This window comes from Salmo trutta, chromosome 3 (genome assembly GCF_901001165.1).
Source record: "Salmo trutta chromosome 3, fSalTru1.1, whole genome shotgun sequence".
NCBI classification, from domain to species: Eukaryota; Metazoa; Chordata; class Actinopteri; order Salmoniformes; family Salmonidae; genus Salmo; species Salmo trutta.
Window position 1 is genome coordinate 58,427,002 of NC_042959.1, and position 26,432 is coordinate 58,453,433.

The following is a 26,432-nucleotide window of genomic DNA, read 5'->3' on the forward strand; positions in this document are numbered from 1 at the left end:
ATAGCTAGTTATATACAGGCCGTACCATAGTTAGTTATATCCAGGCTGTACCATAGCTAGTTATATACAGGCCGTACCATAGTTAGTTATATCCAGGCTGTACCATAGTTAGTTATATCCAGGCTGAACCATAGTTAGTTATATCCAGGCTGTACCATAGTTAGTTATATCCAGGCTGTACCATAGTTAGTTATATCCAGGCTGAACCATAGTTAGTTATATCCAGGCCGTACCATAGCTAGTTATATCCAGGCTGTACCATAGTTAGTTATATCCAGGCTGTACCATAGTTAGTTATATCCAGGCTGTACCATAGGTAGTTATATCCAGGCTGAACCATAGTTAGTTATATCCAGGCTGTACCATAGTTAGTTATATCCAGGCTGTCCCATAGTTAGTTATATCCAGGCTGTCCCTTAACATGATTTTTTTTTCTTATTTAGCCAAATGTTTTTCACCCTGAAGACAGGCTTTGTGGGAAGCTCATTCTGCAGTGTAAGACTTCCGTTGATAGTAGTGATGAAATGCTACTAGTTGGATAACAAGCATACACAAAGATATAAAAAGTAGCATCATCAAAACAGTTAATCATTTAGCTGGCATCACTAATTCACTATGTGATTAACGAGAAACGTCTTGGATGGTCTTTATCCTTGTCTCACCTGGTTGCCGTAGCATCCAGGTGAGCGTCACATCCTTTAGCGATCTTTCCCTTCTGGGGGTAGCATTGCTGCTGGTGACAGCTACAAATCGATTCTTGGCCATTTCCCTGCTATGCTGTGGAAAGTAATTACACAAAATACTGAGTTTCAATATTCTGGATATGAATGACAAATTCCATATTTACTGGCATAATTAATCTGACCAAAGGTCAATGCTTAACAGTGCAGTAAGCGATTCAAAGTTTCACTCCAAAACTTGTCATTTTTTGCCAGCGTTCTACAATGTTAAGTTTTGCAATGGCCTCCGGGTCAACCGACTAAGCGTTTTTCTGAGAGTAGGACAGAAATAAGTAAGGGAGGAAGAAAAATGATATAGAAGGACAGAAAGAAAGCTAGCATGCGCTACATTCACTATGGCAGTGTGGATGGATTCTGCAGTAGCATGCTACATTCACTATGGCAGTGTGGATGGATTCTGCAGTAGCATGCTACATTCACTATGGCAGTGTGGATGGATTCTGCAGTAGCATGCTACATTCACTATGACAGTGTGGATGGATTCTGACAGATGATAACTTCCTTGATGCACATAATACATTGCATAATATAAATTAGTATCTTCTCTTCTCACAGCAGAAACGTCACTTGGCACCTTTTAACTCCTGCTATAGAACTTAATCAACCGTATGAAAATAGTACCACTAATTTTTGAAGGGCCTGTATCCTTGAAACAGACTAAGCCTAGTCCTGGACAAAAAAAATTACTTTCAATGGAGAATCTCCATGAGTATGCTTTTTGGTTTAGGACTATAGGCTTAATCTGTCTGGGAAACTAGCCTATGGTGTGTATAATAAAGAATGATGTGATATGCAGAATGAGAGGCCTAATTGACATCCTGTCCTCCACTTCGTTGACTCCATTGGGGATCTTTGTAAAGTCGTCTTTGCCCAGGGCCTTCTGACACACAGAGTTGTATGTCCCAGTCACACTGAGGTCATCACTGGAAGAATGAAACAGAAGCATATACATCACTAAACGGTAAGGCAGCCATCTTTACTGCCTGTCATTCATTTCTACTGCACCGACAATATACAGTTACACTTCACTTTCTTTTCTTTTTCAAAGATTCCACTGTGGTTTGTATTGTTGTCCACCAACCCAGTTCCTGTGTTCCTGGCTGGTCGGTAACACTGTGTTACATACACTCCACTCTGACATATATTATGTGATGTATGTTATAAACAGTCATGACTGTTGGGGTCATATGCTTATAGCACTAGTCATGACTGCTTATGACATCTGTTATGTCATTGTTATGACAGTGTTATGGAGCACTTATGTGACAGAGGGTGCATGGAAGGTGTAATATGCTTTACTCAGTGAAAAGGGCAGAAGAGGGACAGTGAGATCAGGTTGATATTGTTTCATACTTTGCCAATAGGTCCATAAGGTATCCCGGGGTGCTGGGGTCGGGCCTTAGAGGTGGGCCCATGATGAACTTGGCAGCGTGGGCCCAGTCTTTGCGCCAGCAGTGGGAGCCATCTGTACCCAGTCCTGCTGCTATGGGCTCTCCAAACACCACACGGCCTGTTGGGGCACAAATATCTATAGAACACCATCCATGTCATATTGAGCCTCTCTTTCACTCACTCACTCACTCACTCACTCACTCACTCACTCACTCACTCACTCACTCACTCACTCACTCACTCACTCACTCACTCACTCACTCACTCACTCACTCACTCACTCAGTCTGTCTGTCTGTCTGTCTGTCTGTCTGTCTGTCTGTCTGTCTGTCTGTCTGTCTGTCTGTCTGTCTGTCTGTCTGTCTGTCTCTCTCTCGCTTTCTCTCTCTGTCATTCTTTCCCACCCACAGTTCCCAGCAGGCAGTGTCAGGCCCCCTGACCATTTCTGCGTGCGTTGGACACCACCTTAGCGCAGACTTGCTTATGACGTGGACCACATAGAGCGGGCAGTTGACAGCGTGGGCGATGGTGACGGCTCTCTGGGTGGCCTCAGCCTCCACCTCCTCAAGACGACACAACTCATGACCCTCCGGACCTGTGATGCCCAGTGACAGCATCTTCTTAGCCCCCTGCCAAGTGAGAGAAGGTCAGTTTAAAAATGCCCCCTGAATGGCAGATAAAAGAAACTGTCTGTGTGACACAGATAAACTTTCGTGAAATATTCACAGAAATAGTTACAAAAGGTTATACAAGCATGAGCAAATTAGCATAGAATATTACACCGTGACGCAAACAGGTTTTCCTCAGGTAGTGTTGAGGGAGGAAGTTGACACGTTACATGCTTTTTGCCAACAGACAACGGGTTTATTGCAAATACTACTCTATGGAAGTTTAGTTGCTAATCGTTTACATAAAAGTTGTCTGTAAACTCACTCTAAACATACATACATTTGTGAGCATCTCCTGAATATTTTCTGTCACCAAAAAGACTACAGATTGGGCATCTGCTGCCCTCTAGAGGTTAGTCTACAGACAACACCTTGGAAAATAAGGTTAATGATCTGGAGCTAGAACATTTCAACCTGGATCAAACGGAACTAGGTGTTGATCCTTGGACTTTTTGTGTAACTGATATTAGATTGAGTGAACACTGCTTTTAGTATCATTTCAGGTTAACACCGACCCACCTGTTCAGCTAAAACAGAGGACAGTTCCTGTAATGAACCTTGCCCCTTCAGACATTGACAAGGAACAAACAAAATAAGAGAAGTCAAATAGTTTCCCCCTTAGTTAATAATTTATTGTGCTTTTTGCTTCCACATTGCAGCAACATTAAAAACATTCTCAGCTACATGACTTAATTTTCAAATGCGAGAAAGAATGAGTGACAGAGGGGTGAAATGATCAATTATAAAAGCTATGAACTGTAATTCCAGTGTCATGAGATTGCAAAACACATTTGGTTTGGTTCCCGTACCTCATATGGAGGAATGAGATGAGCTACTGTTCATGTGCCTTTATGTAGGCCCTGACACGTAAATGGTACTCTTATACTCATATATGAATGACATGACCAAATGACTGCATAAGAGTATGTTGGCTGTGTTCTAGGAAGGACCTTGATGACACACATGATAAGGTACATGAGATGAATGGAGAGAACAGGAGAGATAAAGATGAAGAAGACTGTGTGTCTGTTTGCTGTGGGTTTTGTAATACTAGCATGTATAGTAATAACATCCTCACGTGTGATATGTTCCTGTCAGACATTATTTGATTTGACATCCCAGTTATGTTGGTGCTGCAATAGAATCAATGTGTGGGCTCCTTATTTACCAACATGAGTAAAGAATCTCAAAGACAGCACAACTAGATATCAATAGCTATCCACATCTGGGAAGATTGAAAACATGTCAGAGTGTCTTCAATGTCAACTAGTTCAAGCACATACTGTGCTGCATAGATAAATGGAAATATAGGTAATTTATTAATCCCAAAGGGAACATTTCTTACCAGTACCTTAGAAACACAAACTGTATCCCACATGAAGTATTTCACACACTCATGGGACTAAGTATTTCATAGCCAACTGTCAAATCTTACATCACCAAGAGTAGAACTTCATCATCTAGACATGGCTTGGATAGGGTTAGTTTTACATGGCGTGGACAGGGTTCGTTTTATATGGCTTGGACAGGGTTAGTTTTACATGGCTTGGATAGGGTTAGTTTTACATGGCTTGGATAGGGTTAGTTTTACATGGCTTGGATAGGGTTAGTTTTACATGGCGTGGACAGGGTTAGTTTTACATGGCGTGGACAGTGTTAGTTTTACATGGCGTGGATAGGGTTAGTTTTACATGGCTTGGACAGGGTTAGTTTTACATGGCGTGGACAGGGTTAGTTTTACATGGTGTGGACAGGGTTAGTTTTACATGGCTTGGATAGGGTTAGTTTTACATGGCGTGGAAAGGGTTAGTTTTACATGGAGTGAACAGGGTTAGTTTTACATGGCGTGGATAGGGTTAGTTTTACATGGCTTGGACAGGGTTAGTTTTACATGGCGTGGATAGGGTTAGTTTTACATGGCTTGGACAGGGTTTGTTTTACATGGCTTGGATAGGGTTAGTTTTACATGGCGTGGAAAGGGTTAGTTTTACATGGAGTGAACAGGGTTAGTTTTACATGGCTTGGATATGGTTAGTTTTACATGGCGTGGACAGGGTTAGTTTTACATGGCGTGGACAGTGTTAGTTTTACATGGCTTGGATAGGGTTAGTTTTACATGGTGTGGACAGGGTTAGTTTTACATGGTGTGGACAGGGTTAGTTTTACATGGTGTGGACAGGGTTAGTTTTACATGGCTTGGATAGGGTTAGTTTTACATGGCTTGGATAGGGTTAGTTTTACATGGCTTGGACAGGGTTAGTTTTACATGGCTTGGATAGGGTTTGTTTTACATGGCTTGGATAGGGTTTGTTTTACATGGCTTGGACAGGGTTAGTTTTACATGGCTTGGATAGGGTTAGTTTTACATGGCTTGGATAGGGTTAGTTTTACATGGCGTGGACAGGGTTAGTTTTACATGGCGTGGACAGTGTTAGTTTTACATGGCTTGGATATGGTTAGTTTTACATGGCGTGGACAGGGTTAGTTTTACATGGTGTGGACAGGGTTAGTTTTACATGGTGTGGACAGGGTTAGTTTTACATGGCGTGGACAGTGTTAGTTTTACATGGCTTGGATAGGGTTAGTTTTGCATGGCGTGGACAGGGTTAGTTTTACATGGCTTGGATAGGGTTAGTTTTACATGGCGTGGACAGTGTTACTTTTACATGGCTTGGATAGGGTTAGTTTTACATGGCGTGGACAGTGTTACTTTTACATGGCTTGGACAGGGTTAGTTTTACATGGCTTGGATAGGGTTAGTTTTACATGGCTTGGATAGGGTTAGTTTTACATGGCTTGGACAGGGTTAGTTTTACATGGCTTGGATAGGGTTTGTTTTACATGGCTTGGATAGGGTTTGTTTTACATGGCTTGGACAGGGTTAGTTTTACATGGCTTGGATAGGGTTAGTTTTACATGGCTTGGATAGGGTTAGTTTTACATGGCGTGGACAGGGTTAGTTTTACATGGCGTGGACAGTGTTAGTTTTACATGGCTTGGATATGGTTAGTTTTACATGGCGTGGACAGGGTTAGTTTTACATGGTGTGGACAGGGTTAGTTTTACATGGTGTGGACAGGGTTAGTTTTACATGGCGTGGACAGTGTTAGTTTTACATGGCTTGGATAGGGTTAGTTTTGCATGGCGTGGACAGGGTTAGTTTTACATGGCTTGGATAGGGTTAGTTTTACATGGCGTGGACAGTGTTACTTTTACATGGCTTGGATAGGGTTAGTTTTACATGGTGTGGACAGGGTTAGTTTTACATGGTGTGGATAGGGTTAGTTTTACATGGCTTGGACAGGGTTCGTTTTACATGGCTTGGATAGGGTTAGTTTTGCATGGCTTGGATAGGGTTAGTTTTGCATGGCTTGGATAGGGTTAGTTTTACATGGCTTGGATAGGGTTAGTTTTGCATGGCTTGGATAGGGTTAGTTTTGCATGGCTTGGATAGGGTTAGTTTTACATGGTGTGGACAGGGTTAGTTTTACATGGTGTGGACAGGGTTAGTTTTACATGGTGTGGACAGGGTTAGTTTTACATGGCTTGGATAGGGTTAGTTTTGCATGGCTTGGATAGGGTTAGTTTTACATGGCTTGGATAGGGTTAGTTTTACATGGCTTGGATAGGGTTTGTTTTACATGGCTTGGATAGGGTTTGTTTTACATGGCTTGGACAGGGTTAGTTTTACATGGCTTGGATAGGGTTAGTTTTACATGGCTTGGATAGGGTTAGTTTTACATGGTGTGGACAGGGTTAGTTTTACATGGTGTGGACAGGGTTAGTTTTACATGGCTTGGATAGGGTTAGTTTTGCATGGCTTGGATAGGGTTAGTTTTGCATGGCTTGGATAGGGTTAGTTTTACATGGTGTGGACAGGGTTAGTTTTACATGGCTTGGATAGGGTTAGTTTTGCATGGCTTGGATAGGGTTAGTTTTGCATGGCTTGGATAGGGTTAGTTTTGCATGGCTTGGATAGGGTTAGTTTTGCATGGCTTGGATAGGGTTAGTTTTACATGGCTTGGACAGGGTTAGTTTTACATGGTGTGGACAGGGTTAGTTTTACATGGCTTGGATAGGGTTAGTTTTGCATGGCTTGGATAGGGTTAGTTTTGCATGGCTTGGATAGGGTTAGTTTTGCATGGCGTGGACAGGGTTAGTTTTACATGGCTTGGACAGGGTTAGTTTTACATGGCTTGGATAGGGTTAGTTTTACATGGTGTGGACAGGGTTAGTTTTACATGGCGTGGACAGGGTTAGTTTTACATGGTGTGGACAGGGTTAGTTTTACATGGCTTGGATAAGGTTAGTTTTACATGGCGTGGACAGGGTTAGTTTTACATGCCGTGGACAGGGTTAGTTTTACATGGCTTGGATAGGGTTAGTTTTACATGGCTTGGATAGGGTTAGTTTTACATGGCGTGGACAGGGTTAGTTTTACATGCCGTGGACAGGGTTAGTTTTACATGGCTTGGACAGGGTTAGTTTTACATGGCGTGGACAGGGTTAGTTTTACATGGTGTGGACAGGGTTAGTTTTACATGGCGTGGACAGGGTTAGTTTTACATGGCGTGGACAGGGTTAGTTTTACATGGCGTGGACAGGGTTAGTTTTACATGGCGTGGACAGGGTTAGTTTTACATGGCTTGGATAGGGTTAGCTTTACATGGCATGGACAGGGTTAGTTTTACATGCTGTGGACAGGGTTAGTTTTACATGGCGTGGACAGGGTTAGTTTTACATGGTGTGGACAGGGTTAGTTTTACATGGCTTGGATAAGGTTAGTTTTACATGGCTTGGATAGGGTTAGTTTTACATGGCGTGGACAGGGTTAGTTTTACATGGCTTGGATAGGGTTAGTTTTACATGGCTTGGATAGGGTTAGTTTTATATGGCTTGGATAGGGTTAGTTTTATATGGCTTGGATAGGGTTCGTTTTACATGGCTTGGATAGGGTTAGTTTTACATGGCTTGGATAGGGTTTGTTTTACATGGCTTGGATAGGGTTAGTTTTACATGGCTTGGACAGGGTTAGTTTTACATGGCGTGGACAGGGTTAGTTTTACATGGTGTGGACAGGGTTAGTTTTACATGGCTTGGATAGGGTTAGTTTTACATGGCTTGGATAGGGTTCGTTTTACATGGCTTGGATAGGGTTAGTTTTACATGGCTTGGATAGGGTTAGTTTTACATGGCATGGACAGGGTTAGTTTTACATGGCGTGGACAGGGTTAGTTTTACATGGTGTGGACAGGGTTAGTTTTACATGGTGTGGACAGGGTTAGTTTTACATGGCTTGGATAGGGTTAGTTTTGCATGGCTTGGATAGGGTTAGTTTTGCATGGCTTGGATAGGGTTAGTTTTGCATGGCTTGGATAGGGTTAGTTTTGCATGGCTTGGATAGGGTTAGTTTTACATGGCTTGGATAGGGTTAGTTTTACATGCCGTGGACAGGGTTAGTTTTACATGGCGTGGACAGGGTTAGTTTTACATGGCGTGGACAGGGTTAGTTTTACATGCCGTGGACAGGGTTAGTTTTACATGGCGTGGACAGGGTTAGTTTTACATGGCTTGGACAGGGTTAGTTTTACATGGTGTGGACAGGGTTAGTTTTACATGGCTTGGACAGGGTTAGTTTTACATGGCGTGGACAGGGTTAGTTTTACATGGCGTGGACAGGGTTAGTTTTACATGCCGTGGACAGAGTTAGTTTTACATGGCTTGGGCAGGGTTAGTTTTACATGGCTTGTGTAACAGTGTAGGTTCCGTCCCTCTCTTCGCCCCAACCTGGGCTCGAACCAGGGACCCTTGCACACATCAACAACTGACACCCACGAAGCATCGTTACCCATCGCGCAACAAAAGCCATGCAACGCAAGGGGAACAACCACTTCAGGTCTCAGAGCGAGTGACGTCACTGATTGAAACACTATTAGCGCGCACCACCGCTAACTAACTAGCCATTTCACATCGGTTACACTTGGATAGGGTTAGTTTTACATGGCTTGGAGGGTTAGTTTTACATGGCTTGGATAAGGTTAGTTTTACATGGCGTGGACAGGGTTAGTTTTACATGGCGTGGACAGGGTTCGTTTTATATGGCTTGGATAGGGTTAGTTTTACATGGCTTGGATAGGGTTAGTTTTACATGGCTTGGATAGGGTTAGTTTTACATGACTTGGATAGGGTTAGTTTTACATGGCTTGGACAGGGTTAGTTTTACATGGCTTGGACAAGGTTAGTTTTATATGGCTTGGTGTAACGGCCGTCAGAAAGAGTAGACCCAGGCGCAGCGTGGATAGTGCTCATCATGTATTTATTTCTTGTGAACACTTAAACAAAATAACCAAAATGACAGCCAAACAGTTCTGTCAGGTAATACTCATGAAACAGAAAATAACCACTCACAAAACCCAAAGGAAAACAGGCTACCTAAGTATGGCTCCGAATCAGTGACAACAATGTACAGCTGTCCCTGATTGAGAGCCATACCAGGCCAAAACAAAGTAATACAAAAACATAGAAGAAAGGACATAGAATGCCCACCCTAGTCACACCCTGGCCTAACCAAAATAGAGAATAAAACCCTCTCTATGGCCAGGGCGTGACAGTACCCCCCCCCAAAGGTGCGGACTCTGGCCGCAAAACCTAAACCTCTAGGGAAGGGTCCGGGTGGTCATCTATCAGCGGTGGCGGCTCAGGGGCGGGACGCAGACCCCGCTCCACCACTGGCTCACCCCACTTTGGTGGTACCTCTAGAGCGGGGTCTCTCGCCGCCCCGGGCCCCGGACTGGCGGGCGACTCTGGCGGTGGGCGACTCTGGCGGCGGCGGGCGACTCTGGCGGCGCTGGACTGGCGGGCGGCTCTGGCGGCGCCGGACGGGGGGCGGCGCCGGACAGGCGCCGGACAGGCGGGCAGCTCTGGCGGCTCCGGACAGGCGGACGGCTCTGGCGCAGGACGCACCAGGCTGGGGAGACATGCAGGAGGCCTGGCTCTGGGAGCAGGCACGGGACTCACCAGGCTTGGGAGACTTGCAGGAGACCTGGCTCTAGGAGCAGGCACAGGACTCACCCGGCTGGAGAGACATGCAGGAGGCCTGGCGCTGGGAGCAGGCACAGGACTCACCCGGCTGGAGAGACATGCAGGAGGCCTGGCTCTGGGAGCAAGCACAGGACTCACCGGGCTGGGGAGACTTGCAGGAGGCCTGGCTCTGGGAGCAGACACCGGATACACTGGGCCATGGAGGTGCACTGGCGGTCTCGAGCGCAGGACTGGCACCACCCGTACTGGCTGGGTGCCCGCTTCCCCCCGGCAAATGCGGGACGCTGGCACCGAGCACACCGGCCTGTGGATGCTCGGCCTCAACACCGTGCGCATCACCCCATAGCACGGGGCCTGACCAGTCAAATACTCGCCACATTAAGCACGGGGAGTTGGCTCAGGCCGCACTGGGTTCTCCAGGTGAACTGGGGAAACCGTGCGTGGAGCGGGCGCAGGACTCACCGGGCTGTGAAGGCTCACTGGATGTCTGGAGCGCCAAGCTGGCACAAGATGTGCAGGGCTGGGGAGGCGCACAGGAGGCCTGGTGCGTGGGGCTGGCACAGTCTTCACCAGACGGCTAGCACGCACCTCAGGAGGAGTATGGAGAGCTGACTCAGGTGACATCAATTCGAGGACACGCTCCGTAGGGCGAATGTGATGCCTCATGCACCAACACAGCAGCTCTCTCATGGCTCTCTCCTCCAATCTCCCCATCAACTCCTTCACTGTCTCTGCTTCGCTCCCTTCACTCACCTCCAACTTCACCCAGACTGGCTCTGGTTCCATCCTCGGCTCCGCCGACCGTCCCGTGTGCCCCCCCCCAAAAAATTGGGGCTGCCTCTCCTCTTCTTGCCGTGCCAGCCGATCTTCCCAGAAACGCCGTTCTGCCTTCGCTGCCTCTATCTCCTCCGGCAGGCAGCGGTATTCTCCAGCCTGTCTCCAGGGTCCCTTTCCGTCCAGTATCTCTTCCCAAGTCCAGGAGTCCTGAACCCTCTGCTCCTCCATACCACGCTGCTTGGTCCGTTGAAGGTGGGTAGTTCTGTAACGGCCGTCTGAAAGAGTAGACCAAGGCGCAGTGTGGATAGTGCTCATCATGTATTTATTTCTAGTGAACACGTAAACAAAATAACCAAAACGACAGCCAAACAGTTCTGTCAGGTAATACTCATGAAACAGAAAATAACCTCCCACAAAACCCAAAGGAAAACAGGCTACCTAAGTATGGCTCCCAATCAGCGACAACGATGTACCGCTGTCCCTGATTGAGAGCCATACCAGGCCAAAACAAAGAAATACAAAAACATAGAAGAAAGGACATAGAATGCCCACCCTAGTCACACCCTGGCCTAACCAAAATAGAGAATAAAACCCTCTCTATGGCCAGGGCCGTGCAGGACGTTTGTCATTTGCCAGAGAACACCAAGATTGGCAAATTCGCCACTGGCGCCCTGTGCTCTTCACAGATGAAAGCAGGTTCACACTGAGCACATGTGACAGACGTGACAGAGTCTGGAGACGCCGTGGAGAACGTTCTGCTGCCTGCAACATCCTCCAGCATGACCGGTTTGGCGGTGGGTCAGTCATGGTGTGGGGTGGCATTTCTTTGGGGGGGCCGCACAGCCCTCCATGTGCTCGCCAGAGGTAGCCTGACTGCCATTAGGTACCGAGATGAGATCCTCAGACCCCTTGTGAGACCATATGCTGGTGCGGTTGGCCCTGGGTTCCTCCTAATGCAAGACAATGCTAGACCTCATGTGGCTGGAGTGTGTCAGCAGTTCCTGCAAGAGGAAGGCATTGATGCTATGGACTGGCCCGCCCGTTCCCCAGACCTGAATCCAATTGAGCACATCTGGGACATCATGTCTCGCTCCATCCACCAACGCCACGTTGCACCACAGACTGTCCAGGAGTTGGCGGATGCTTTAGTCCAGGTCTGGGAGGAGATCCCTCAGGAGACTATCCGCCACCTCATCAGGAGCATGCCCAGGCGTTGTAGGGAGGTCATACAGGCACGTGGAGGCCACACACACTACTGAGCCTCATTTTGACTTGTTTTAAGGACATTGCATCAAAGTTGGATCAGCCTGTAGTGTGGTTTTCCACTTTAATTTTGAGTGTGACTCCAAATGCAGACCTCCATGGGTTGATAAATTGGATTTCCATTGATTATTTTTGTGTGATTTTGTTGTCAGCACATTCAACTATGTAAAGAAAAAAGTATTTAATAAGATTATTTCATTCATTCAGATCTAGGGTGTGTTATTTTAGTGTTCCCTTTATTTTATTGAGCAGTATATATTGCGTTTTGGGGTTAGAGTGTAGACAGATTATGGACAAGGAGAGAATGCAATCCATGCTTTGGTTTGGTTAAAAATAGCCACTGCACCAACCACTAATATTAATGTAAGTCAATGTCCCTCAGTTAGCATACTTTTCATAATTCCATGCCCAAATCATCTCTGAAAGGGAGTTCAATGACTTGGTTTAAAGTTACTTTGAGATAATTTGAGAATGACATATGGCATTTCCCCATCTGGCCTGGGTCCCAGTCTTTTTGGGGTGTAAGACGTAGTGTTATTTTTGGGGAAGTTGTATTTCCATAGCTAGAGCTGACACCAAGGACTTGTGAAGAGCACAATCAACAAACTCTGAATACTCTAAACAGTTGCTTTTGAGAAGGAAAAGGCTAATGCATGTTAACTATGGCACATTGATTTAAGGCCCTTAATTATTTCATTATAAATGGCATGAGGAGGTAAGGCAATAAATAGGCCATAGTAGCAAAGTAATTACAATTTAGCAGATTAACACTGGAGTGATAGATCAGCAGATGATGATGAGCAGATGATGGTGTGTAAGTAGTGATACTGGTGTGCAAAAGAGCAGCAAAGTAAATAAAAACAATATGGGGATGAGGTAGGTAGATTGGGTGGGCTATTTACAGATGGACTATGTACAGCTGCAGCGATCGGTTAGCTGCTCAGATAGCTGATGTTTAAAGTTAGTGAGGGAAATGTAAGTCTCCAGCTTCAGCGATTTTTGCAATTCGTTCCAGTCACTGGCAGCAGAGAACTGGAAGGAAAGGCGGCCAAAGCAGGTGTTGGCTTTGGGATGACCAGTGAGATATACCTGCTGGAGCGCGTGCTACGGGTGGGTGTTGTTATCGTGACCAGTGAACTGAGATAAGGCGGAGCTTTACCGAGCATAGACTTATAGATGACCTGGAGCCAGTAGGTGTGGGGCCGAATATGTAGCGAGGGCCAGCCGACTAGAGCATACAGGTCGCAGTGGTGGTTGGTATAAGGCGCTTTGGTAACAAAACGGATGTCACTGTGATAGACTACATCCAATTTGCTGAGTAGAGTATTGGAAGCTATTTTGTAGATGACATCGCCGAAGTCGGGGATTGGTAGGATAGTCAGTTTTACTAGGGTAAGTTTGGCGGCGTCAGTGAAGGAGGCTTTGTTGCGAAATAGAAAGCAGATTCTAGATTTGATTTTGTATTGGAGATGTTTGATATGAGTCTGGAAGGAGAGTTTACAGTCTAGCCAGACACCTAGGTATTTGTAGTTGTCCACGTATTCTAGGTCAGAACCGTCCAGAGTAGTGATGCTAGTCGGGCGGACGGGTGCTGGCAGCGAACGGTTGAAAAGCATGCATTTGGTTTTGCTAGCGTTTAAGAGCAGTTGGAGGCCACGGAAGGAGTATTGTATGGCATTCAAGCTCGTTTGGAGGTTAGTTAACACAGTGTCCAAAGAAGGGCCAAATGTATACAGAATGGTGTCGTCTGCGTAGAGGTGGATCAGGGAATCACCCGCAGCAAGAGCGACATCGTTGATATATACAGAGAAAAGAGTCGGCCCGAGAATTGAACCCTGTGGTACCCCCATAGAGACTGCCAGAGGTCCGGACAACAGGCCCTCCGATTTGACACACTGAACTCTATCTGAGAAGTAGTTGGTGAACCAGGTGAAGCAGTCATTTGAGAAACCAAGGCTGTTAAGTCTGCCAATAAGAATGCGGTGGTTAACAGAGTCGAAAGCCTTGGCCAGGTCAATGAAGACGGCTGCACAGTAGTGTCTTTTATCGATGGCGGTTATGATATCGTTTAGTACCTTGAGCGTGGCTGAGGTGCACTCATGACCAGCTAAATACTTATTTCCTTCAATAAAATGCAAATCATTTTATAACATTTTTGACATGTGTTTTTCTGGATTTTTTTTGTTGTTATTCTGTCTCTCACTGTTCAAATAAACCTACCATTAAAATTATAGACTGATAATTTCTTTGTCAGTGGGCAAACATACAAAATCAGCAAGGGATCAAATACTTTTTTCCCTCACTGTATATACTGTTCTATACCATCTACTGCATCTTGCCTATGCCTATCATTAGTCACTTTAAATAAAGCCATTTTCATAATGTTTACATATCCTACATCACTCATCTCTTATGAATATACTGCTCTATACCATCTATTGCATCTTGCCTATGCCGCATGGCCATCGCTCATCCATATATTTATATGTACATATTCTTATTCATCCCTTACATGTGTGTGTATAAGGACCTTGTTGTGAATTTGTTAGATTACTTGTTAGATATTATTGTATTGTCGGAACTTGTCACAACTGATTATTGGCTCAAACGCAATAATTCCACAAATGAACTTTTAACAAGGCACACCTGTTAATTGAAATGCATTTCAGGTGACTACCTCATGAAGCTGGTTGAGAGAATGGCAAGTGTGTGTAAAGCTGTCATCAAGGCAAAGGGTGGCTACTTTGAAGAATCTCATGTCAAATATATTTTGATTTGTTTAACACTTTTGGTTACTACATGATTCCATATTCCATATGTGTTATTTCACAGTTCTGATGTCTTCATTATTATTCTACAATGTAGTAAAAATTGTAAAAATAAAGAAAAACCCTTGAATGAGTAGGTGTGTCCAAACTTTTGACTGGTACTATATATATATATATATATATATATATATATATATATATATATATATATAAGTCGGAAGTTTACATAGACCTTAGCCAAATACATTTAAACTCAGTTTTTCACAATTCCTGACATTTAATCCTAGTAAAACATCCCTTTCTTAGGTCAGTTAGGATCGACACTTTATTTTAAGAATGTGAAATGTCAGAATAATAGTAGAGAGAATGATTTATTTCAGCTTTTATTTCTTTCATCACATTCCCAGTGGGTCAGAAGTTTACATACACTCAATTAGTATTTAGTAGCATTGCCTTTAAATTGTTTAACTTGGGTCAAACGTTTCAGGTAGCCTTCCACAAGCTTCCCACAATAAGTTGGGTGAATTTTGGCCCATTCCTCCTGACAGAGCTGGTGTAACTGAGTCAGGTTTGTATGCCTCCTTGCTCGCACATGCTTTTTCAGTTCTGCCCACAAACTTTCTATAGGATTGAGATCAGGGCTTTGTGATGGCCACTCCAATGACTCTGTTGTCCTTAAGCCATTTTGCCACAAGTTTGGAAGTATGCTTGGGGTCATTGTCCATTTGGAAGACCCATTTGCAACCAAGCTTTAACTTCCTGACTGATGTCTTGAGATGTTGCTTCAATATATCCACATAATCTTCCTGCCTCATGATGCCATCTATTTTGTGAAGTGCACCAGTCCCTCCTGCAGCAAAACACCCCACAACATGATGCTGCCACCCACGTGCTTCACGGTTGGGATTTTGTTCTTTGGCTTGCAAGCCTCCCCCTTTTTTCTCCAAACATAACGACATTCATTATGGCCAAACAGTTCTATTTTTGTTTCATCAGACCAGAAGACATTGCTCCAAAAAGTACGATCTTTGTCCCCATGCACAGTTGCAAACCGTAGTCTGTCTTTTTTATGGCGGTTTTGGAGCAGTGGCTTCTTCCTTGCTGAGTGGCCTTTCAGTTTATGTTGATATAGGACTCGTTTTACTGTGGATATAGATACTTTTGTACCTATTACCTCCAGCATCTTCACAAGGTCCTTTGCTGTTGTTCTGGGATTGATTTGCACTTTCGCACCAAAGTACGTTAATCTCTAGGAGACAGAACGCGTCTCCTTCCTGAGCGGTATGACGGCAGCGTGGTCCCATGGTGTTTATACTTGCGTACTATTGTTTGTACAGATGAACGTGGTACCTTCAGGCGTTTGGAAATTGCTCCCAAGGATGAACTACACTTGTGGAGGTCTACAATTTTTTTCTGAGGTCTTGTCTGATTTCTTTAGATTTTCCCATGATGTCAAGCAAAGAGGCACTGAGTTTGAAGGTAGGCCTTGAAATACATCCACAGGTACACCTCCAGTTGACTCAAATGATGTCAATTAGCCTATCAGAAGCTTCTGGAATTTTCCAAGCCTTTTAAAGGCACAGTCAACTTAGTCTATGTAAACCTCTGACCCACTGGAATTATGAAACAGTGAATTATAAGTGAAATAATCTGTCTGTAAGCATTTATTGGAAAAATTACTTGTGTCATGCACAAAGTAGATGTCCTAACCGACTTGCCAAAACTATAGTTTGTTATCAAGACATTTGTGGAGTGGTTGAAAAACTAGTTTTAACGATTCTGTGCTACGAACTTTGTGGCAACAGTTTGGGAAGGCCCTTTCCTGTTTCAGCATGACAATGCCCCCGTGCATAAAGCGCGGTCCATACAGATTTTTTTTTGTTGAGATCGGTGTGGAAGAACTTGACTGGCCTGCACAGAGTCCTGACCTTAACCTCATTGAACACCTTTGAGATGAATTGGAACACCGACTGCAAGCCAGGCCTAATCGCCCAACATCAGTGCCCGACCTCACTAATGCTCTTGTGGCTGAATGGAAGGAAGTCCCCGCAGCAATATTCCAACATCAAGTGGAAAGCCTTCCCGGAAGAGTGGAGGCTTTTATAGCAGCAAAGGAGGGACCAACTCCATATTAATGCTCATGATTTTGGAATGAGATGTTCGACGAGCAGAAGTCCACATCCTTTTGGTCATGTAGTGTAAGTTACTAAATATAGTCCAGTTTGTAACACTCTCTATGAAATGGGCTTTAAAATGATGTAGTGAGCTTTGAAATTATAGATGTTTGTCCATTTTAAAGTGGTTAAAATTCATTTAAAAGTTGATGACGGTAGTAATAAACACTAAAATGCAAAAATTTAATTTTAGCCTGGACTTAAATTGGTTACATACTTTCTCAGTATAACACTGCAGTGTAAGGATGATGTTGATGATGGGGGTGGCCGATCACACCTCTGAATTAAATATTATAGAGGAGTGCACTGTACAGGGAAGTGATAGGCTACACTTCTACTGTACTCTCAGCAATGAAAAACGGGGTCATTCCTTAATTCCAGATTAATATCACAACATTCAAACAAGTTTATTTGCATATCTGCAGCACCTTATAATGCTTTTTTTGTTTAATAACCTACTGATTACATGTTTTTAATTATGTAAAGGTACAGTATGTTTTAAACTTCATTAAATGGGGTTTTATGTAGCCCACCTGTAGTACAGAAAAGACATACAATGCCTTCAGAAAGTATTCACACCCACAGTTTGTTGTGTTACAGCCTGAATTTAAAATGGATTACAATTAGATTGTTTGTCACTGGCCTACACACAAAACCCCATAATGTAAAAGTGGAAATATATTTTTCTAAATGTTTACATATTAATTAAAAATGAATAGCTGAAATGTCTTGTTATGCCAAGCCTAAATAAGTTCAGGAGTAAAAATGTGCTTAAAAATGTATATGGACTTACTCTGCGTGCAATAATAGTGTTTAACATGATTTTTTAATGACTACCTCATCTCTGTACCCCACACAATTCTTTATCTGTAAGGTCCCTCAGTCGAACAGTGAATTTCAAACACAGATTCAACCACAAAGAATTGGGTGGTTTTCCAATGCCTTGCATCGGTAGATGTGTAAGAAAAATGCAGACATTGAATATCCCTTTGAGCATGGTAAAGGTATTAATTACACTTTGGATGGTGTATCAATACACCCTGTTACTACAAAGAGTCAAGCGTCCTTCCTAACTCAGTCTCCAGAGAGGAAGGAAACTGCTCAGGGATTTCACTATGAGTTAGAGTTTAAAGGCTATGATAGAAGAAAACTGAGAAAACTGAGGATGGATCAACATTGTAGTTACTCCACAATACTAACCTAATTGACAGAGTGAAAATAAGGAAGCTTATAAAGGATAAAATTATTCCAAAAACATGCATACTGCTAAACTTGTGGCAAAGCAATTCACTTTTTTTGTCCTGAACACAGTGTTATGTTTGGAGCAAATCCAATACAACACATTACTGAGTACCACTCTCCATATTTTTAAGCATAGTGATGGCTGCATCATGTTATTAGTATGCTTGTAATCATTAAGAACTGGGGAGTATTTCAGGATAAAGAACAAACTGAATGGAGCTAAGCACAGGCTAAATCCTAGAGGAAAATCTGGTTCAGTCTGATTTCCACCAGACACTGGGAGATGAATTCACCTTTCAGCAGGACAATAACCTAAAACACAAGGCCAAATCTACACTGGAGTTGCTTACCAAGAAGTCAGTGAACATTCCTGAGTGGCCGAGTTGCAGTTTTGACTTAAATCTACTTGAAAATCTATAACAATACCTAAAAATGGTTGTCTAGCAATGATTAACAACAATTTGACAGAGCTTGAAGAATTTTGAAAAGACTAATGTGCAAATGTTGCACAATCCATGTGTGGAAAGCTCTTTGAGACTTACCCAGAAAGACTCACATCTGTAAGCACTGCCAAAGGTTCTTCCACAAAGTATTGACTCAGGGGTGTGCATACTTATGCACATTTATTTGTGAACATCTTTTTACTTTGTCATTATGAGTTATTGTGTATAGATGGGAGAGAAAGAAATCCATTTAATTAATTTTGAATTCAGGCAACAAAATGTAGAATAAGTCAAGGGGTATGGATACTTTCTAAATGCGCTGTAATTACTTTTGTCAGATTTTACTTGTGAATATTCCTGATGCAGTGAAATCAGGCAAACTCAATTAACCCAGAGATAGCCTACACACAGTGCAACACAAAAGTATTCTCACCTTAGTTCCAATATGGAAATCATCTAATGCTTTGGTGCCCATAAATGCCAACTCCATGTGGGTATGGATACCACCCGGTATCACCAGTTTATCGGTGACATCTATAACGGTATCTCCAGCCGGGATTTGGAGGCTTAATCCGACTTCTTTCATTTGTCCTTCTTCCTTCTTTTCTACATTATTAGACATCGCTGATAATGGAGCAATCCTCGTTCACAATTTTCCCTCCTTTTATAAGAATCCTGCTTTGGTTTAACATTTGTCTTTTAGAAGCGCTGGGCATAGGTCTATAATGTCAGTTAGATATGGGTTACACTGGGCATAGGCCTATAATGTCAGTTAGATATGGGTTACATTGGGCATAGATCTATAATGTCAGTTAGATATGGGTTACATTGGGCATAGGTCTATAATGTCAGTTAGATATGGGTTACACTGGGCATAGGCCTATAATGTCAGTTAGATATGGGTTACATTGGGCATAGATCTATAATGTCAGTTAGATATGGGTTACACTGGGCATAGGTCTATAATGTCAGTTAGATATGGGTTACACTGGGCATAGGCCTATAATGTCAGTTAGATATGGGTTACATTGGGCATAGGTCTATAATGTCAGTTAGATATGGGTTACACTGGGCATAGGTCTATAATGTCAGTTAGATATGGGTTACACTGGGCATAGGCCTATAATGTCAGTTAGATATGGGTTACACTGGGCATAGGTCTATAATGTCAGTTAGATGTGGGTTACATTGGGCATAGGTCTATAATGTCAGTTAGATATGGGTTACACTGGGCATAGATCTATAATGTCAGTTAGATATGGGTTACACTGGGCATAGGCCTATAATGTCAGTTAGATATGGGTTACACTGGGCATAGGTCTATAATGTCAGTTAGATATGGGTTACACTGGGCATAGGTCTATAATGTCAGTTAGATATGGGTTACACTGGGCATAGGTCTATAATGTCAGTTAGATATGGGTTACACTGGGCATAGGCCTATAATGTCAGTTAGATATGGGTTACACTGGGCATAGGTCTATAATGTCAGTTAGATATGGGTTACATTGGGCATAGGTCTATAATGTCAGTTAGATATGGGTTACAATGGGCATAGATCTATAATGTCAGTTAGATATGGGTTACACTGTGCATAGGCCTATAATGTCAGTTAGATATGGGTTACACTGGGCATAGGTCTATAATGTCAGTTAGATATGGGTTACACTGGGCATAGGCCTATAATGTCAGTTAGATATGGGTTACACTGGGCATAGGTCTATAATGTCAGTTAGATATGGGTTACACTGGGCATAGGTCTATAATGTCAGTTAGATATGGGTTACACTGGGCATAGGTCTATAATGTCAGTTAGATATGGGTTACACTGGGCATAGGTCTATAATGTCAGTTAGATATGGGTTACACTGGGCATAGGCCTATAATGTCAGTTAGATATGGGTTACACTGGGCATAGGTCTATAATGTCAGTTAGATATGGGTTACACTGGGCATAGGCCTATAATGTCAGTTAGATATGGGACACACAACAAACAAATATTTCACAAGTAGACACACCTCTCACAAAAAGAGAAAGAGAAAAAAAGACATTCCCGGGAAGAAGGCTAGATTTCAAACTATTTAGCAAACTTGACCAGACTTGACCATTACTTCCATAAAAATGTATCCAGATCACAGATGGCAAGCATGTGCAAATTAAAATTGTCTGTTAGAAAGTGACAAAGAAATGAACTTGCAGTAGGCCTAAAGTGTTTGTGTTTCCAAGAAGCTCCAGGGACCAGCAATTTTATGGTGGGCGGTGGGCCCTTCCCAACATTTGGGCAAATTGATGGATTGCTGATTTCTTGCTTTCCAACATTCCCAGAACATGAGATTAGTCTGAGGTTACAGCCAGAGCCAGCCCTGGGATTAAGCGGCATAGGCGTTCGCCTAGGGCCCCCGGCCGGCTGCTAGGAACTCAGCCGGGGTGTCAACTTACTGTTGAGAGTTAGAATAGTAGAATACACAAGGTGGAAATTTGGTTGTGCATCAGCAGTTTTCCTCTCACGTTAGTCACTTACTGTCACTCAATCAGCACGTCAGCTAACATTTTTTAGATTGTTAAATTAGTCTACCCAGCAGCTATCTAAACTTGCAGTAATCATGGCTGAATTACCGACCAGGCATGAAGGGACCCTGATCTCCAGAGGGACCACATTGATTTTTGATAGTTACTCTCACTCAGATATCATATTAACATAAATCATGGCAAAATGTGTAAAATGTTTAAAAAAAAGCTTTAAAATGGCAAAAATGTCTCTCCACCCCGTGGCAAAATATTTAGAATGACAGAAAACTTGCTTTAAAAATGTTACGTTTTCTCTATGCCCCATTCTCTGGCCGCTAGAAGCTGACCAAAGTGTATTTCTGAGGATGCATTCAGTAGGTAAACTAAAACCACAGACTTTCAGATAACATTGTGAAATTCCTGGAGCACTCAACACATCACATCTCTTTGTCTCCTGAACTGTTTTTGTTGTTAGCCACTGGGAGAGATTAGCATTTCAGTGCAGTGGATTGGTTGTCAACAAGAACATCACATCAGTTCAGTTCCCACAACTTTTTTCATCCATTAGTGTATTAAAAATAGAATAAAAAAACAGAGACATTGGAGAGACAAAGATGCATGTGGTAGGGAGATAAGGCAGCGCACAGGGCTTAGGAAACACCTAACCTTCACAGTACTGCAATAAACAATAGCATGTGACTTAAGAGGATTTACATAAGATGAGAGCCCTAATCAGTAGGAGACAAACCAATGAGGCAGCAGTGGCATCTTGTAACTAACAGAAACGCTCGATGCAGCATGAAGAAAGTTCCGATTCAGGGTGGATTTAGAAAGCTGCCGCTGAGCCTTGTTGTTGTTCCCTGTACTACACAGGTCAGGTGTAACTGTAAAAAAAAAGATATATATCCTGGGAACGCTAAACCGAACATAGGGTGATATGAATTAAAAAGTGCCAAAATGGCCATTGTCCTTCAAAGTGATTTGATTGTTTTTGGTTTTACCTCAGAATGTCCTAATATTTCCAATCTCTGTAATACTTATTATTTACTGGTATAATAGTTAAACTTTTCCCATTTCAATTTAAAATGTTCTGGCAAAACAGAAAATACTTTAAACTATTTCCAAATCCTATAGATCCCCTACATTACCTCCGTGTGCTCTAATAAAGGTAGCTACTGCTTCTTCTTGGTACTGCATTATCTTTTATACTTCTTTAGCATCGTTTTTATGCTTACAGATGTCTACAAAAAAGTATTTTGAAAGAATGCACATTAAAGGGAAAGCTAAGAGGACCCCCGTATGTGCATGCTCAGTCTGATTCATCTTGTGTTATATGTTCTTTGTCCCGTAATGTTTCAGAAGTGTTAAGTAAACACAGACATCCATAGACCCAGACTGGTACTGTAGATTGCATTTCCACTAATTTTTGCCCAGATGGCAGTGTTCTCTTCAGATTGAAAAGACATTGAACATACTCATATAAATTTGACTCATTCTTTCATAATCCTGGAAACATGAACTACCGTAAACAAACCAAGGAATGTTTCAAATGATTCCACATTTTAATTACATGATGGTCCTATTTATGTCGAATTATCTTAACCTGAGTAAACGTAATACCTAGACTAGAGTAAAGAAATATCTCTATATTGTGTTGGTTATATTGAAATATAATTTCATTTCTTTGATATATAATAATAAAAAAACCTGAACTGGATTTTAAAAAGTGATTCCTTATTTCACTCAAACCCTTGGACACACAGAATCTCAGATACTGAAATAGAGATTTCAAATGATCAGTCCTCCATACATAAATGGTCTATCAATTATCTCTAGATGATCTGTAATCAATAGAACTAAGTGGACAAAAATTCCATAAGGCATCAAATTGAGCAGGAAATGATGTAATATTCCCTGGGACTGTACGGAGGTGAAAACACTGCGACAACAGTACTTCAAAACATTTGTCAATCACATTGTTGCAGCTCAAGCATCACAAGGCAGGCAGCTGTTAAGCAGACTCTAAAAATGTTAAGCTTCCAACAATGGAGAGGCAGAAAATGTGAAGGGAAACAATTAAATTACGCCTTGCATGAAGTTTGCTTTTCATTTTGTGAGGCAAATTTAGTGCCATGGTTAATCATTATGCTGTTGAACACGATTTGCAAAAATATTCAAGAGCTTTATGTGCCTCACTGCCCCTTCTGTATTGAAAAATAATGGGCCTCTATCCAATTAAAACCTGCATTAAATCTCTAAAGTATTACATGCACTTTAGCAGTATCTCTCTGATGAGGCTTTTCTGTATGTGCAGATGCTGACAGAGCCTCAGAAAGGAGAGCTTTTTGACTGACTGCTCTCTCTATTCCAGGGCTTGGATTGTATTGATACAGTGTTCAACCCCCTCCACTGAACCCCTGTTCTGAACCATGTTTAGTTAGCCTACTCTGTGGCATGAGAAATGATGCATGTGATACTGCACTGTACTGTAGGTAGACGTCAAGGAATAAAGCATGATATTATAGCTCGATATGTTTTCTTTAGCTTGAATATAACCTTATTAACCACCCTATTTTTTTAATAATTGTTGTATTTTCAAACCAATTAAATTTCAACACATTTCTCAATAGTCTTACTTGAACAAGAGCAGAATGGCCAAACTATTCCAAAACATCATGTGATTCATTGTTCTGTAATAAGGGCAACATTCCAACATGTGAAAAGATGATTTATGTGACCATCTGCTTTGTTTGATGTTAAATTCATTATATTTTTTGGTAGCTGAATTTTATAACTGCCCCATTCAAAAAAAATAAAAACATCTTGAAAGGTGATGCTGGATATGCCCCAGTATAGATCGATCCCCTTCACTAGTACCACTGCATTTGAAATCCGCTGCCTCATTTCTCATTGATAAAGTGACCAAATATGAGAACACATAAGAGACAGCTACTGTAGATGTTCAACAACCTCACTATCTACTCATGTTAATTAAAAGATTTGCAACTACACGTGTCTGAAGATAATCAAAATGTCTTCTCCTCTCAGTCCCAGATGTCTCCACGCTGCTGCAGAGCTCGTTTGCTGCAGCAATCTCATGTTTATTTAGAATTAATCAATCTACCCACAATTGAGTTAATTAATTAGTGTTTTAATGCTACACTTATAATTGCAAGGCAGATGAATCCGTAGACAAAGCAATCAAATGAATGCAGCAAATATAACCGATTATTGTTGTTCAAACTTCTATGTTACAAGAGGGTTTGGATCTTCGTCTGTCTGACAGGGTATTTTTCCAACCACTAGATGACACCATTGAGTAACATTTCAACTGGTTTTTCCCCTGTCACAACTTGAATATCCACACAATTTGCAGTCCTAGTGTCCTTATTGAGTTAGTTTACATATATATAGGCTGATGTAAGATATATGGAGACCTTTATGACACCTGCAGTTACAGATGCATGTCTACTTGTCTTTACATTGATGGGCAACCAAAGGAAGGATTATGTAAAGGTCGATGGACTTCTCAACCAGACAGTGTCAAGAGCATAACACCCTGTTTTAAAAAGAAATTGTGATATTTACATTTTTATCATGTGGAAATCAAAGAGGACATTTCCCAGTGCCTTTAAGTTAACATCATATTTAATCTGCTTTCTCCGTGAGGTATGAAACATGAGCTCATGTTTCCTCTAAATGTCACAGGGTTTGTGTTCTCTCCAGGAAAATATTCACAAAGGATTGGTAGTGCTGAGCAGAGCACTCTACTTGATTTAGTCCATGCAGTATTAAATACTTCAGAATAAAATTTCCACAAATTTGAATTCCCAACATATTGATTCTATATACACCAAGTGTACAAGACATTAGGAACACGTGCTCTTTCCATGACATAGACTGACCAGGTGAAAGCTCCTATCCCTTATTGATGTCACTTGTTAAATCCACTTCAATTAGTGTAGAAGACAAGTTAAAGAAGGATTTTTAAACCTTGAGACAATCGAAGACAAAATATTTAAGTGCCTTCGAACGGGGTATGGTAGTCGGTGCCAAGCGCACCGGTTTGAGTGTGTCAAGAACTGCAACGCTGCTGCGTTTTTCACACTCAACAGTTTCCCGTGTGTATCAAGAATGGTCCACCACCCAAGGGACATCCAGACAACTTGACGTAACTGTGGGAAGCTTTGGAGTCAACATGGGTCAGCATCCCTGTGGAACGCTTTCAACACCTTGTAGAGTCCATGCCCAGACAAATTGAGGCTGTTCTGAGGGCAAAAGGTGTTCCTAATGTATTGTACACTCAGTGTATGTGTCAAGGAAAAACAAGTTAAAGTTGTCCAACAGTGACTACACACTTACAGCATTAAAATGATTTAATTTACTCTTGTGTTTTGTTGACATAGTTTGTATTGAGGTATAGTGCTCAGTCATATCCAAATCTCCAACTGCACAGTAAGTTTTATTAAGAATTCAATGACTTCTGCCAAATCGTAATAATTTTGTTTACCAATGTTTATACATTTTCAGGCATTTCAGGAATTTACTTGAATCCTTTCACACCCTCTTAGTGGAAGAAAAAAAACCAATGATAATACTCTGCTCCTTTTAGTTGATCATTATGAAGATCTGCACAGATGGATATGATGTGATGAATAAGTATGCTATCGTATTACTGCACTGCTCTACTAATACACTCTGCACCACAGATTCCCTCGCAGATACTCTGACTGAAAAGAGAAGTGTTTTGGAATGACAATTAGAATATCTGGAGATTTAGATATATCACATGAAATATAGGTAACTTATAAAAAACATATTATAAATCGCCGTCTTAAATATATTTATGTTATAGTTATTTGGGTGTGTTAGTTACTAAATAGTTAGCTATTCACAATTATTCATATGTACACCTTCTGGTGTTAAAAAACAGATCTCCACTTACTGTCATTTCTGTTGGCTTTTCCCTGTCCTTCTGTCCTTCTGTCCTCCCTGTCCTTCTGTCCTCCCTGTCCTGTTGTAAAAAGGCAGCCCTATAGAATCACAGCATTTCAACAAGTACATCACATGACTTTCCACATAACAAGTGGATGCAATGCTCTCTTCCCTAATTTCCGGAGAGCACTGTAAGGCACACGGTGAAGAGGGAATGCAAATACAGGATTTAGAAACATTAGATGGTCTGTTGTAGAGAGAGACTGCATTGCATCACATACTCCACATTTACAATGTAATTCAGTGCAGCTAAGAGACTGATTTTTTAATTGTGATACAGTTAAATAGTTTAATTATGACAATTTTGGAGCTTCATTTATTTAGCATTTCTTTCATTAGTGCATGAATATGGAGATCTGTCTGTTGTTATTTTGCCATAGTACAGGACAGAAGCTAAAAATGATCTCTGGACTACAGCGTC

At 42.1% G+C, this 26,432-nt stretch overlaps 1 pseudogene; it reads right to left on the minus strand.

The window, feature by feature from the left end:
* Window positions 1-414: 414 nt before the first annotated feature.
* Window positions 415-26,193, minus strand: LOC115180974 (dihydropyrimidinase-like; annotated as a pseudogene).
* Between the last annotated feature and the right edge of the window lie 239 nt (window positions 26,194-26,432).